The following is a 15,650-nucleotide window of genomic DNA, read 5'->3' as shown; positions in this document are numbered from 1 at the left end:
CGAGGCACTTCCCTGGGTGTCTGTGTCTCTGCTGCCTCCTGGCCCCCCATTTATACATCCTGGCTCCCCCCACCCATCATGGAGAAGGCAAGTGACCCCCTTTATCTCCTTCAGCAGAGGGGATGCAGGCATGGCCTCCCCACCTCGACCTTTCCTGTTTCCAGGACCGAGTGATAACCTTTAACCATGGATGGAGTGACGTGGTCCAGCTCACTGTCATCTTCAACAGAGAGGGCGAGAAGGTCTCAGTTCAGCAGAGACAAAATCCAGACCCCACCACACTGGAAGACAGGACACAGCCAGACATCCCACCCCCCAATAGGGCAGGACCTCCTCTATGAATAATATCAACAACGATAATGAGCATTTCCACAGTATGGGCTGTGCTGCAAGGCCAGGCAGCTCTCTAAGTATCTTATATCTACTCGATTCTCCCCATAACCTCTGATATGGTTCTCAAATTTGAGCAAGGCTCATAATCTCCTGGAGGGCTTGTTAAAACCCTATTTTAAAAGAGGGCTTTAGCCTCTTGGGCCCTATTTACAGAGCATCTGAGAATCTGCATTTGCAACACATTTCCAGTCTTTGCTGGTGCTGTGCTGGTTCAGAAACCACGCTTTTGAGAGCCACTGGACTCGGAGATTAGGACTAAGATTATTCCCATATTACAGGCAAGGAAACCGAGACACAGAGTGGTGCTAGAAGGTGCCCAGGCTCAGCTAGTAAAGGGGGTAAGGAGTGGAGATGCAGATTCCAAAAGAGCCATCTGGCTCCAGAATCCATGCCCTCTAAGGGAAAGTTTTAAGGATTAAAAAATACTATTATGGAGACAGAGTTCCAATTTTACAAGATGAAAAGAGTTCTGGAGATGGATGGTGAATGTGCTTGATGTCACTGGGTTTTAAAAAGATGGCAAATTTTATGTGTATTTCTACCACAATTAAAAAATAATAATTTGGGGGGTGCCTGGGTAGCTCAATTGTTAAGCATCTGCCTTTGGCTCAGGTCATGATCCCAGGGTCTGGGATTCGAACCCTGCATCGGGCTCCCTGCTCAGTGGGGAAGCCTGCTTCTACCTCTCCCTATGGCTTTGCTTGTGTTCCCTCTCTTGCTGTGTCTCTCTTTGTCAAATAAATAAATAAATAAAATCTTTTTAAAAAATTTAAAAAATGATAATAATAATTTTTAAATGCTTAATTAATATACATAGAGAAGCTGTGATGTGCTGGGAAACATTTACAAATGGGTTCTCCAGGCAAAAAAAAAAAAAAAAAGACCCTGATTTGTAGCAGTTGTTGATTTCTGGTCAATTTCAAGCTATCAATGGGATGTCAGTGTGGTCACCAAAGTCCTGAAAAGTTAACCATCAGTTCTCACAAGTTGGAGTCAGCTGGCTCCAGGACACCACAAGAACGTAAAATTTAAGGAATCATATAAACAGGACACCCACGATAGCATCACTCAGGTCCGGAAGTAGGAAGTTGCCAAGAGCATAGACACCCACTGCTGCGTATCCTCTCTGCTCACAACCCCGCCCTCCCCCCAGAGGTAGCTGCCATCCTGCCTTCAGTCATCACTACTTTGCTTTTCGGTAGAATTCTAACACTCACATGGGAGTGTTACCTGAGACAGATAGTTCTTTTTCTCCTTTTCTTTCCTTTTTTGATTTCCTTTTGTGTTCTAACAATTTGAACTTTTGATCAAAGTAGGACTACACCTAAGGAAAAATGCACCAATCATAAGGGGACACCTGGAAGAATTTTCACAAACCCAACAGACTTTGTAACCATGACTCGGGTCCAGAAAACATTTCTAGCCTCCCACCAAGACAGAGGAATTAATCTTGACCTTTTGGGAAGGGAGAATTTTAGAAGAATTTGTGGACATATGTTAAAAGTGTAGTAATTGAGAAATGTTTGGGATGAAACATTTTAAGGCTATGAGAAGATCCTGTTTCCCTTAATTTTATTATTTTTTAAAGATTTTTAAAAATTTATGTATTTGACACACACACACACACACACACAGAGAGATCACAAGTAGGCAGAGAGGCTGGCAACGAGAGAGGGGGAGTAGGCTCCCCGCTGAGCAGAGAGCCCGATGTGGGGCTCCATCCCAGGACCCTGGGATCATGACCTGAGCCGAAGGCAGAGGCTTTAACCCACTGAGCCACCCAGGCGCCCCTATTTTATTATTTTTTAAAGAGTTAATTTTTTTTTTTTAAGAGAGAGAGGCACAGTGGGGAGGGAGGAGGCACAGAGGTTGAGGGAGGGAGAGAGGACCTCAAGCAGATTCCCCGATGAGTGGGAGCCTGACACAGCTGGATCCCACAACCCTAAGATCATGACCTGAGCCGAAATCAAGAAGCAGACCTTTAACGTACTTCCCCACCCAGGCGTCCCGATCCCATTTCCATTTAAAGTCTACCCGCTGATTTTAGCATTCTGAGGGGATCGGGTGTATAGAAATTATTCCCATGGTGTTTGTTTTGTTTATTAGTAATTTTCCATTGCCCCATTCCTTCTGCATGTACCATTATTTATGATTTGGACTTCTGGAAGGAAGAGCTGTTCTGTCTCCAGTTATTTGTTTATCCAGTCATTTATTTATGCCAGTATGGACTTGTAAACAGTTATTGTATCCTTTGGATTATAATGCAACACTATTGTTATTTATTTTGTTGCCCAAATTGTTCCAGCTGTGGCCACTGGGAGCTCTTTCAATTGTCTCTTGCTCTAAGCATTTCATTTCATGCACTGTCCTTTTGACATGACTCCACAGTATTTGTCTGATTTTGTTTTTTAGTTTTTTAGTGCTTCTTATTGTCTGGCACAATGAGAAATATGGGGCTTGCCTTGTGTTTTCCCTGTCGCAGTCCTAGAATCAGCCACTTTCCCAAAGAGTCTGGATTCCCTTTATCGGAGAATGGCACTGAAAAGTCAAGATTGGGGTGCTGGCTGTGCTCATCACTACTGGGGATGGGGGATGGGGGATGGGGTGGGCAGGGCATTGTTTCTAGGTCCTCTCAGCTAATAGTGTTCTTTTTTTTTTTTTTTTTTTTTTAATATTGGGGTAGGGAGCGTCTGCCTTCAGCTCAGGTCCTGATCACAGGGTCTTGGGATCAAGTCCTGCATCAGGTTTCCTGCTCAGCGGGGAGTCTGCTCCTCTCTCTCTGTTCCTCCCTCCCCTGGCCTGTGCTCTCTCCTCTCTCAATCCCTTGCTCTCTCAATTGAATAAATAAAATATAAAAAATAAAAATAAGGAACGTCTGGGTGGCTCAGTTGCCTTCTGCTCAGGTTGTAATCTCAGGGTCCTGGGACTGAGTCCCATGTCACGTTCCTTGGTCAGCAGGGATCCTGCTTCTCCCTCTACCTGCCACTCCCCCTGCTTGTGCTCGCTCTGTCTGACAAATAAATAAATAAAACCCTTAAAAAATAAAAATAATAAAAATACTGGGGTAAGGGCACCTGGGTGGCTCAGTGGGTTAAGTGTCTAACTCTTGGTTTAAGTTCAGGTCATGATCTCAGGGTCATGAGATAGAGCCCCACTTTGGGGAGTTCAGCAAGGAGTCTGCTTGTCCCTCTCCCTCTGCTTCTCCCCCTGCTTGTGCATGCTCTTTCTCTCAAATAAATAAAATCTAAATAAAATAAAATAAAATATTGGAGTAAAATTCCTATACATAAAATTAACCACTTCAATGCTATTTGTACACATGTGTTTATAGCAGCACTATTCACAACAGCCAGAAAGCAGAAATGACCCAAATTCCCATCAACAGATGAGTGGGTAAACCAGATGTGGTAGACCCACACAATGGAATACGAGTCAGTCATGACAAGGAATGAAGTTCTTGTTTTTAAAAAATATTTTATTAATTTACTTGACAGAGAGAGCACAAGCCAAGAGAGAACCAGGCTTCCCACTGAGGAGGGACCCCTATGTGGGGCTCAATGATTATGACCTGAACTGAAGGCAATCGCTTAACCAACTGAGCCATCCAGGTGCCCCTAAAAGGAATAAAGTTCTGATAATGTTATTTTTTTATAAGATTTTTAAAGATTTTAGTTTTGTATTTGACAGACAGAGATCACAAGTAGGCAGGGAGGCGGGCAGAGAGAGAGGAGGAAGCAGGCTCCCCGCTGAGCAGAGAGCCCAGCCCAGGGCTCGATTCCAGGACCCTGAGATCATGACCTGAGCCGAAGGCAGAGGCTCAACCTACTGAGCCACCCAGGTGCCCCCTGATAATGTTATAATGTGGATGAACCCTGAAAACATTACACCTAGTGAAAGAAGCCAGAGCCAGAAGGTCCCATATTACATGATTCCATTGATCTAAAATGACCCAAAACAGGCACATCCATAGAGACAGAAAGCCCACTGGTGGTTGCCGGCGGAGGTTAGGAGGAGGACAGAATGGGGGAGTAATCACCACTGAGTATAACTTGGGGGGTGAAGATGTTTTAGACAGAGGTAGTGTGGGTACAACATCGTGAATATACCACATGTGACCGAATTGTTTGTTTTAACACAGTTAGTTTTATGTTATCAATTTCAGCGCAACTTAAATAAACAATAATAGGGGCTCTGGTGATGGGCTGAGCTGGGCTGGAACCCATCTCTGCCTCTTTCCTGCTGGGTGACCATAGGCAAGTCACTTAACCTCTCTCTCCCTTGGTTTTCTCACTTGTTAAATAGGAAAGAATCAATGAGTACATCTTAAAACCCTCTGTGGCAGGCAGTAAGTGCTGTTTAAATGTCATTTCTACCTGACACGTACCCTTTGGATTCGAAGTTTATTCCGTTGTCCTTTTCTTCATGACAAACTCCTGGCCTCGTTTGCCCCTTGTGGTGTCTTGGGCCAAGGCGATGCTCCAGAAGGCAGGAGTCATATCTGATCGTACTGCTTTGAAAGGGCTGATGAATAATAGACTCCCCTCCACCTCCTCTTCTCCTGGCGACCCTCCAGGGATGTACTCTCCTGCCCTTTTATCCATATCCCCAGTGCCTAGCTCACAGGCTGGGAAAGATCACGCCAGGAAGTAATGGCAGCTTGTCTGACTGTGACTGACTGGCCCAGAATGGGAAGGCTGTTTTGTGCCTCACACAGAGTCCGAGTTTTGAGCCCAATAGAGCTGCATTCAAATTCCAGTTCCCGGGGGGCCTGGGTGACTCAGTGGGTTAAGCCTCTGCCTTCGGCTCAGGTCATGATCTCAGGGTGCTGGGATGGAGCCCCGCATCGGGCTCTCTGCTCAGCAAGGAGCCTGCTTCCCCCTCTCTCTCCGCCTGCCTCTCTGCCTGCTTGTGATCTCTCTCTGTCAAATAAATAAATAAAATCTTAAAAAAAAAATTCCAGTTCCCCTGTGACCTTGAGCCAGGCGTGGCTCCTCTCTGAGTTCATTGGGAAGATGAAGTTAATAAGCACATGTCCTTCATGGGGCTGTCCCGGGACTTCAGCAACATTATGCAAAGCGCTCGGCTCCACGCATAGCACACATGGAAATGTAATGGATTGCATATGATAGCTCCGCAGAAAGATAGCTCTGTCTGCTAACCCTCGGGAATTTGGAACATGATATATCTGGGAAAAGGGTCTTTGCATATGTAATTAAGGACTTAGAGAGGAGATCCTCCTGGATTATCTGGTTGGACCTTAAATCCAAGGACAGGTGCTGAAGACAAACAGAAGAGACAAGGCCATGGGAAGACAGGCAGAGACTGGAATGATGTGCATGAAGAAGCCAAGTCATGTCTGGAGCCACCAGAGGCTGGAAGAGACATGAAAGGATCTTTCCCTAGAGCTGGAGGGAGCATGGCCTGGCTAACAGCTTGATTTCAGACTTCCAGGCTCTAGAACTGTAAGAGAATAAATTTCTGTTTTTGTAAGCCACCCAATACAGTGGCAAACTGTAACAACAGCTGTAGGAAACAAATACATAAGAATCGGGGGGTTCCTGGGTGGCTCAGTGGGTGGAACATCTGCCTTTGGCTCAAATCATGATGTCAGGGTCCTGGGATCGAGCCCTGCACTGGGCTCCCTGCCCAGTGGGGAGTCTGTTTCTCTCTCTCCCTCTCTCCCCTGGCTCATGCTCTCTCTCTCATGCTCTCTCTATCCCAAATAAATGGATAAAATCTTTAAAAAAAAAAAAAGAATCTGGAAATGTTATATCCTCCCAATATCATTATTATTTTCATCATCATTTTCAGTCAGCATAAAAATGCACCCAACTTTTACCAATCCCAAACAAAGCCACTCTCCAAAGTTCTTAGCTAATCCTATTTCTGAATGGTCAGTACATTCTGGTGCATCAAGAAACAAAAAGTGTGGGGCGCCTGGGTAGCTAAGTCATTAAGTGTCTGCCTTAGGCTCAGGTCATGATCCCAGAGTCCTGGGATCAAGCCCCACCCTAGGCTCCCTGCTTGGCAGGAAGCCTGCTTCTCCCTCTCCCAGTTCCTCTGTTCATGTTCCTACTCTCGCTGTATCTCTCTCTGTCAGATAAATAAACAAAATCTTAAAAAAAAAAAAAAAAAGAAACAAAAAGTATAAGAATGTTTATGCTGCAATATCTCCTTCCCAATCTCAGACCCTTCCTTTCCCCTCCAGGTAACCCACTGCTCTTGATTTCCTGAGTATCTTTCTTTTCTTCTTTTTTTTTTAAACAAAGATTTACTTATTTATTTGTTTATATTAATAAATTATTATTATTTTTATATATTTATCTGGCAGAGAAAAAGAGCACAAGCAGGAGGAGAAGCAAAGGGAGAGGGACACACTGACTCCCCACTGAGCAGGGAGCCCCACTCAGGACTTGATCCCAGGACCCTGAGATCATGACATGAGCCTAGGTCATATGCTTAACCAATTGAGCCACCCAGGGGTTCCAGATTTATTTATTTATTTTTTAAGATTTTATTTATTTATTTGAGAGAGAGATCACAAGTAGGCAGAGAGGCAGGCAGAGAGAGAGGGGGAAGCAGGCTCCCCACTGAGCAGGGAGCCTGATGCGGGACTTGATTCCCGAGGACCCCGAGATCATCACCTGAGCCGAAGGCAGAGGCTTACCCCACTGAGCCACACAGGGGTCCCTGATTTATTTATTTTAGAGAGACAGAGACAGAGACAGAGTGCTCATGTGGAGGGAGAGGCAGAAGGAAAGGGAGAGAGAGAATTCTCAAGCAGACTCCTTGTTGAGCTCGAAGCCAGATGTGGGGCTCAGTCCCCAAACCCCGAGATCATTATCTGAGCTGAATTCAAAAGTCAGCTGCTTAACCAACTGGGCTACCCAGGTGCCCCCTGAGTATCTTTTCAGAATTTCTGTGCACCTGTACAAATAAATATGAATATAGGTTCTTATCCGCCCCCCCACACACCTGCCTTTACATAAAAGGGAGCATTTAAAATTGTTTATTGTTGTAAAATATGCATAACATAAAATATATCACTTTAACCCATTTTAAGTGTCTCATTCAGTAGCATTAAATACATCACATGTATAGTGTGCAGCCGTCACCACCATCCATCTTCAGAGCTCTTCGTCTTCCCAAACTGAAACTCTGTCCCCACTAAATACTAACTCCCCATTTCCCCCACACTTCCGCTCAGCCCCTGATGCCCACCATCCTCCCATTCTGTCTCTGGATTTGCCTATTCTATTTACCTTGTGTAAGTAGACTCATACAGTATTTGTCCTTTAGTGTCTGTCTTCTTGCAGTTAGGACAAGGTTGATATCCAGGATCTATAAAGAACTCCTCAAACTCAACACACACAAAACAGATAATCATATCAAAAAATGGGCAGAAGATATGAACAGACACTTCTCCAATGAAGACATACAAATGGCTATCAGACACATGAAAAAATGTTCATCATCACTTGCCATCAGGGAGATTCAAATTAAAACCACATTGAGATACCACCTTACACCATTTAGAATGGCCAAAATTAGCAAGACAGGAAACAACATGTGTTGGAGGGGATGTGGAGAAAGGGGAACCCTCTTACACTGTTGGTGGGAGTGCAAGTTGGTGCAGCCACTTTGGAGAACAGTGTGGAGATTCCTCAAGAAATTGAAATTAGAACTTCCCTACGACCCTGCAATTACACTCCTGGGTATTTACCCCAAAGACACAGATGTAGTGAAAAGAAGGGCCATCTGTACCCCAATGTTCATAGCAGCAATGGCCACGGTCGCCAAACTGTGGAAAGAACCAAGATGCCCTTCAACGGACGAATGGATAAGGAAGATGTGGTCCATAAGCACTATGGAGTATTATGCCTCCATCAGAAAGGATGAATCCCCAACTTTTGTAGGAACATGGACAGGACTGGAAGAGATTATGTTGAGTGAAATAAGTCAAGCAGAGAGAGTCAATTATCATATGGTTTCACGTATTTGTGGAGCATAACAAATAGCATGGAGGACAAGGGGAGTTAGAGAGGAGAAGGGAGTTGAGGGAAATTGGAAGGGGAGGTGAACCATGATAGACTATGGACTCTGAAAACAACCTGAGGGTTTTGAAGGTGCGGGGGGTGGGAGGTTGGGGGAACCAGGTGGTGGGTATTGGAGAGGGCACGATTGCATGGAGCACTGGGTGTGGTGCAAAAACAATGAATACTGTTACGCTGAAAATGAATTTTAAAAATTTAAAAAAAAAAAAGGACAATGTTTTCAAGTTCATCCACGTGCAATTTCAATCCAAGGTAGCTTGCTTTACACACTCTGCTACACCTTGCTTCCCCCAGCCCCTGGCCACTTAATAAATGCAGGACATCTCTTATCAAAATTCTCTTCAGGGGCACCTGGATGGCTCAGTCAGTTTAGCATCCAACCCTTGATTTTGGCTCAGGTCATGAGCTTAGGGTCATGTGGTTGTACCCTGTGTCTGGGTCCACGCTGGTCCTGCTTAAGAGTCTCTCTCTTCCTCTCCCTCTGCTCCTCCCCGACTTCTAAAAATAAATAAATAAATAAATATCTCTCTCTGTACACTTTGTTATTTTTCTACAGCTACATAGTATTCTGCTGTGTGGATGCCCTCTAGTTAATTTCACTCCCAGAGATGGACATTTTTCCATCCATTTGTTTTTAAGCTAACACTGCAGTGAAAAACTTTGTAGATACATCAGTTCACACATACACGAGTCTATCAGTGGAAAAATTCTCCAGTGTGAGATTTTGGGCTTGAAGAATATATGTATTTGTGCTTTTTAAAAATCTCATTTATTTTTTATTTTTACTTATTAAAAAATTTTATCTATTTGAGGGAGACAGAGAGAGAAAATGTGGGGGTGGGGGGGTCAGAGGGAGAAGCAGACTCCCCATTGAGCATGGAGCCAGATGCGGGGCTTGATCTTGGAACCCCAGGGCCACAGCCTGAGCCAAAGGCAGATGCTTAACCAACTGAGCCACTCAGGAGCCCTGTGCTTTTTTTTTTTTTTTTTTTTAAGATTTATTTATTTATTTGAGATAGTGAGAGCAAGGGGAGGGGTAGAGGCAGAGAGAGAATCTCAACCAGACCCCCTGCCGACCTTGGAGCCCAAAGTGGGGCTCGACCTCATGACCCTGAGAGCATGACCTGAGCGGAAATCAAGAATCCAAGTCTTTACTGACTGAGCCATTCAGTCGCCCCTGTGTTTTTGTGCTTTTTATAGACATTTCAAATTTTCCCTTTGGGGGATAGATTAATTCACACTCCCTCTGGCAACTAATGAGATTTTTGTTTCTCTATAGCCTCATTGACAGAGTGTATCAATCTTTGGATTTTTGCCAGTATAAAGGGTGGAAAACGGTATGTCAGAATGGGGAATATTTACATTTCTCTTCCACAGGTGCCGTGGAACATATTCCATATGTTCCAGAACTATTATAATTTTCTCTGTCCTCTCTGGCCACCTTCTTTATCCATTATTTTTTGGGTTGTTGATCTTTTTCTTCTTGATTTCTAGGGGTTCTTTATATATGAAGGAGATTTACTGTCTGGTTGTAAAATGAATTGTAAATATTTTTCCCAATTTGCCCTTTCTCCAAACTTTTATATTAATTAACACTAACATTTATTAAGGATTTGATGGGTGCCTGGTTTTGTGCTAGGTGTTTTAAACACACTATCTCATTTCAACCTTATGACATCATTTTTCATCTCTAAATACCATAGCATGCCTTTCTGGAAAATAAGGATATTTACACAAAGACAAATGTACAATCATTATTCACTATCATCTTAAACCACACACATATTCAAGTTTTCCTGAGTCTCTGAAACATCTTTTCGGGATTGATTTAGAGCAGCCCAGGTCAATAGAACTTTCTACAATCATGGGAGTGTTCTATATCTGTGCTTTCCAACATGGTAGCCACAGGGTACATGTGGTTATTGGGTGCTTGAAATGAGTTGAGTAATGAGGAACTAAATTGTTCATTGCATTTTTATTTTAGTTACTTTTAGTTTTAGTAGCTACATGGAAAATCATAGGTCAATATCCCTGATGAATACAGGTGCAAAAATCCTCACCAAAATATTAGTGAACCAAATTCAACAATACATTTAAAGGATCACACACCATGATTAAGAGGGATTTATTCCAGGGATGCTAGAATGGCTCAGTATTTGCAAATCAATGTGATACACAACATTAACAAAATGATAAAAGTCATATGATCATCTCCATAGATGCAGAAAAGCATTTGACAAAATTCAATATATTTTCATGATGAAAACTCAACAGTCTGGGCATAGAGGGAAAATAGCTCAACATGATAAAGGCCATCTTTGACAAGCCCACAGCAGACATCATACTCACTGGTGAAACACTGGAAGCTTTTCTTCTAACATAGGAACAAGGAAGGGTACCTGTTGCCATTACTTTTATTCAACACAGTACTGGAAATGTTAGCCAGAGCAATTTGGCAAGAGAGGGAGGGTGCTCCTGGTGTCTCATGGTGGCCAGGATACTGCCCAGTATCCTATGATGCAGAGGACAGTCCCTCGCCACAAAGACCAATTTGTCCCTGGAAAATCCCCACTCCTTTTTTCCGGGACTGACTTATTGAAGAGACACCCCACCCTCTGCTCTGGATTTGTCTGTTGCTTCCTGATGTTTTCTTTTGCTTTTTGGTTTTTTGTTGTTGGTTTTGTTTTGTTTTGTTTTGTTCAGATTTTATTTATTTTAGAGGAGCAGGGAGGGGCAGAGGGAGAGGGACGAATAATCTCAAGCAAACTCCTTGCTGAGTTCAGAGCCGGACAAGGGGCTTGATCCCATGACCCCCAGATCACAACCAGAACCAAAACCAAGAGTCAGATGCCCTATAGACTGAGCCACCCAGGGGCCCCTGATGTGGACATTTGTCTCTATTCTTTCCATTTTGTGCAAACTGGATGTTAGGTTGAGAGTAGGGAAAGCTATGAACTTACTTCTGAGGCCACAGGTCCCTTTCCTGTGGTGCGGAGCTTCATTGCAAGTAACGCTGGTAACAGTCTGGCTTCCGTGATGAAGTCCACTCTCCTACAGCCAGCAAACCACCCGGCACCCTGTGTGTGTTTTTTTCCCTATCATCCTTTCACCCGACACTTTATAACGCCCACTGATGATCACTGCCAAAATAAATTATTTCCTCAACTTTTGCAAAATGGTGATTTTTCTTTTTTTTTAATTTTTTCTTTATTTATTGGGGTGCCTGGGTGGCTCAGTGGATTAAAGCCTCTGCCTTCGGCTCAGGTCATGATCCCAGGGTCCTGGGATCGAGCCCTGCTTCGGGCTCTCTGCTTGGCAGGGGAGCCTGCTTCCCTTCCTCTCTCTCTGCCTACTTGTGATTTCTGTCTGTTGAATAAATAAATAAAATCTTAAAAATACATATTTTTAAATTTATGACAAAAATAGCGAGAGGGGGAACACAAGCATGGGAGAGCTGGAGAGGGAGAAGCAGACTCCCCACCAAGCAGGGAGCCCGATGTGGGGCTCAATCCCAGGACCCTGGGATCATGACTCGAGCTAAAGGCAGATGCTTAACCAACTGAGCCACCCAGGTGCTCCAGAAAATGGGGATTTTTCTAATTCTCCCATTCCTCCTAAATTTTTTTTTAAAGATTTTATTTACTTATTTGACAGACAGAGATTACAAGTAGGCAGAGAGGCAGGCAGAGAGAGAGAGAGAAGAAAGCAGGCTCCCTGCTGAGCAGAGAGCCCGATGCGGGGCTTGATCCCAGGATCCTGGGATCATGACCTGAGCCGAAGGCAGAGGCTTTAACCCACTGAGCCACCCAGGCACCCCCTCCTAAATTTTAAGCTGGCATTCTTCTTGGGCTGTTAGTGACCACTACAGCTAAAACTGGAGAGGCAAGACCATCCTTAAATCCCTTACTTTTAAGTACCAGTGTGTCTGAAGGGCGTTGGTCAAACAGCCACTTCCAATAGTATGTGTACGTGTTTTTAACTTTCAAATTGGAGCATAACGTACATAAAGTGCACAGATTTTTTAATATTTTTTTTATTTATTTACTTGAGAGAGAAAGAGAGTGTGAGCAAGGGGAGGAGCAGAGGGAGAGGGACAGGCAGACTCCTCACTGAGTGCAGAGTCCTACACAGAGCCTGATTTCACAACCCTGAGATCATGACCTGAGCTGAAATCAAAAGTCAGATGCTTAACCCACTGTGCCACCCAGGTGCCCCAAGTACACGGTCTTTGAATGGAGTGCTCAGGGCATCTTTATATGCCGATGCAAGTACTATCAGATTAAAAAAAATTAGGACACTTCTAGCCCACACTGTCTTCCCTGCCACAAAGGCTTATGATGAATATTTGTGATTGAAGAAATAATTTTCAGGCTTGGTTGTGCCCACCTTGGGGCTTAGGGATGCCAGGAAGGTGGGGAAATGGGTGGGAGGTGGAAATAGGGCTTCTAGTCCCCATTCCCCACAGGACTGGCCCTGGGACCTCCACCTGTCACACAGCATCTGCAGGGCTGAGTGACTTGCCCTGCCAGCTCGGATTTATCCTGGACCCCTTATGCCTGGAAGTCTCATGAATTCTTGGGGGGACTTGTCAAGGCTGGGGCTCAGCCAGTGTTTCCAGGCAGGTTGGGACTGCTGCTGCATCGCTTCTTCCTTCGAGGTTCATATCCAGGGGCATGAAAGCACATTGGAAAGTCCCAGAAAAGGAAACAGGCTGTCTAGGCTCTGCTGCCTCCAGTCCTGTGATCCTAAGGGAGCACCTTCCCCCTCTGAGATGCTGCTTGCTTACCCATCTAGTGGGGGGAATATTCCACTTTGCTGAGTTGTTGGGAGGATATCTGAGAAGTCATCTGGCTACCTGTATTTCTCTGACTTCACCTCTGACACTTTTCTCTTTGCTCATTCTCCTCCAGCCAGATGTTTGTTCCTTCCCTGCCTGGCTTTTGCCTCTGCAGTTCCCTCCAACTCGGTTTTATGGGGCTTGCTTCTCACTACTCACGCTCAGTTTGCATGACCCCTCCTCCAGGGACACAGGCTCCAGCACCCTCTCTCACTCCTCCCCACATCCTCTTATGGTGCTCTTACAGCCCGCAGAAACCTATCTCATGTATTAATTTCACTAATGATTGTGTTTCCCCTGGTAGAATGCAAGGTCTAAGGATTTGTCTGCTTTCTTTACTTTTACAGCCCAGGCCTTGCACAGAGGAAGTGTGAAATTGGTTGAACCAGGAAACAAGCTCGGAGATAGAGACACTTTGTCTCATTGTCACACAGCCAGAGTGGAATTAGAACCATGGGCTCTGAGCCTTTGCTTCTATTTTCCTCACCGCTTCTGGTGGAGACAAGGGCGCAAAATTTGAAGAGCGGGGTACCAAAACCCTCACTTATCAATATTTTGAAAAATCAAAATTAAAGCAAAAAAAATTCAATGATTAAAATACGTTTTTGGGGCACCTGAGTGGCTCAGTGGGTTAAGCCTCTGCTTTCAGCTTGGGTCATGATCTCAGAGTCCTGAGATCAAGCCCCGCATCAGGCTTTCTGCTCAGCAGGGAGCCTGCTTCCTCCTCTCTCTGCCTGACTCTCTGCCTACTCGTGATCTCTGTCAAATAAATAAAATCTTAAAAAAAAATAAAAAATACGTTTTTGTTTTCAGAGAAGTAAAAGACAAGATCCGATGCTGCACTTAGATGACTCACCTTACCTTAATCTCAGTCTTGGCGGATCTTACCTTTATTTAAAATTTCGGTATTTTGCTCTTCATGGATTTTTTCCCATTACTTTTGATACTTAAAAAATACTGGGAAAAAATAGTGGCTTAGAATGTCATTTATCTTGATTGAGTTTTTGCGCCCGAGGCGAGCTCACCCTAATCTTAACCCGCTTCTGTCTCTTCTCGCCGGCGGAAACTGAGGCGAGGAGGACGGTGTTGGGGAGCGCAATGGGGGGGGCGGTGTGGAGCCCTGAAGGGCAGCCGGAGCTCCCCCGGGAGGGGCTGGGTGCCGACCTTTGCTTATCGTCCCCGATAGAAGCCTCTAATTAAATCCACCGCCTGCGGGAGACCTTTCCCAGGGTCCTCCGCACCGCCTGCGGGGCCGAGATAGCCGCGGCTATCCCGGCAGCTGTGACCTTTCCCGGCTGGAGAGGGCGGGGAAGCGGGAGCAGGCGCGGAGGCCGGGTCTAGACAGAGGTGGCCGCGGGTGGGGCGGCGGGGGAAGTTTGCTCAGGGGACGGGACCTGGGACCGAACCCCACCTTGGTTCCCCACGACCATCCCACCGCCAGAGGGCAATGAGGCTAGGGTAAGAGCGCCCAGTGACGTCATCGAACCCCTAGCCCGGCCCCCGCAGCTGACGTCACAGAAGAACAGGGCACGTCACCATATTCCTCCCGCGACGTAAGCGCGCGATTCCAGGAGCTGACCCGCCGGGGAAACGAGCAGTCAAGGAACGGAGCTTTCCTTTCTCGCCTTTTATAGTTGGTAAGGCGTTTAAAGTACGCAGAGCGGACTACCATTCCCAGTTGGCCTTGTGTGCCGCGCATGCGCACGGTTCCCAGCTAGAGAGCGCGGCAAACCTTCGGAATAGACTGACGTCCCCTTAGGGGAAACATAAGGCAGGTTTTACAGCCGCAAACCAATCCCTACCTCACAGACCCCACCCCTTTATTCTTAGGCCGCGGCTTCCTTGCGGGAGTGACGGGTTCTCCTGCCTTTGAGGGCTCAGTTTCCTTTGATGGACATGCACACCGATGAATCAGAGCGCCGAGAAGTCGAGAGTGTGTTGAAAAGCGTGACTTGGGACCAATAGTTTAGGAGCAGGACCTAGGCCCGTCCAATCACTTCTCTCGGCGCCGCCAATCACCCGGGACTCCGCCCCCGCCCATGACGTGTATTGGGTGGGTAGCAACAGTTGCCCCGGTGAGGGAAACGGAGGCGCCATAGCCACGGTAGTCGTGGCGACCAAGCAACCCGGCAACGCGAGTCAACAACAACAACCGCCCGGCCGACCCCCCCCCCCCCCCCCCCCCCACCCGGCCCAGGGACCCCGGCACGTTCCGTCCCCCTCCCAACATCGCCTCCGAGACCTCTGGAAAGCCCTTCTGCGGACAGAAGTAGGAAGAAGCCGAGGTAACCGGGGCGGCCCCAGGGTGGCGGGCCGGGCCAGGGAGGGCGGCGGGGCCCGGGCGGCGGGTGTCGCTGTAATCATAG

General features: G+C 46.0%; 1 protein-coding gene across 4 annotated transcripts in view; it reads left to right on the top strand.

Annotated features, from left to right (window-relative positions):
- The first annotated feature begins 15,345 nt into the window (after window positions 1-15,345).
- RFX1 (regulatory factor X1) overlaps window positions 15,346-15,650 on the top strand; it is a 30,489-nt gene continuing 30,184 nt past the window's right edge. For 2 of the 4 annotated variants that reach the window (XM_032835881.1, XM_032835880.1), the window contains exon 1: window positions 15,346-15,569. The gene's annotated coding sequence lies outside the window, so the exon portion shown is untranslated. The remainder of the gene's footprint in view (window positions 15,570-15,650) is intronic. The other 2 variants (XM_032835883.1, XM_032835884.1) reach the window with 2 other exon arrangements.

The sequence above is a fragment of the Lontra canadensis genome, unplaced genomic scaffold (genome assembly GCF_010015895.1).
Source record: "Lontra canadensis isolate GAN:19392208 unplaced genomic scaffold, GSC_riverotter_1.0 scaffold88, whole genome shotgun sequence".
NCBI classification, from domain to species: domain Eukaryota; kingdom Metazoa; phylum Chordata; class Mammalia; order Carnivora; family Mustelidae; genus Lontra; species Lontra canadensis.
The sequence above is the reverse complement of the archived record's forward strand: the minus strand, read 5'-3'. Positions and strand labels throughout refer to the sequence as shown.